This window comes from Colletes latitarsis, unplaced genomic scaffold (assembly GCF_051014445.1).
Source record: "Colletes latitarsis isolate SP2378_abdomen unplaced genomic scaffold, iyColLati1 scaffold0042, whole genome shotgun sequence".
NCBI lineage: Eukaryota > Metazoa > Arthropoda > Insecta > Hymenoptera > Colletidae > Colletes > Colletes latitarsis.
Window position 1 is genome coordinate 334296 of NW_027488392.1, and position 512 is coordinate 334807.

Sequence of the window (512 nt, forward strand, 5' to 3'; positions counted from 1 at the left end):
GCGGTGCTTTCGCATCGACCGACGTACCGATCGGCGGCGACGGTTTTTCGTCTATATCTCGAAAACTAGTACGCTAACACATATTTTGACCTATATGATATTTGTTCAGTGTAATTTTTTCTATCTGGTAGGCTGGTTTTTTTTTTTTTATCTCGAATTTTTTGAACGTTTTTGTTTTTTTCTCGAAAACTAGCGCGACGACCGATATTTTTAACTACGGTTTTGAATTCGTCTAATTTTTGCCTACAAGATAGCGTGTCGAGTTTTTGTCCTGCGACGATTTTGACCATTTTTTCATTTTTTTCTCGAAAACGAGCACGGCAATCTATATTTTTAACGACGGCATCGTGTTCCCCTGCTTTTTTCCTACAAGATAGCGTTTTTTTTTTTTGCCCTAGCTCAATTATTAAGGAAATTACAGGTGTTGGTTTTCGCTCTAAGTTATAACAGGCCGTTCGGGCGGGCGGTTGGGTCGCGCGGTTCCCCCCATAAGCGGCCGTGCGTAAGCCCGT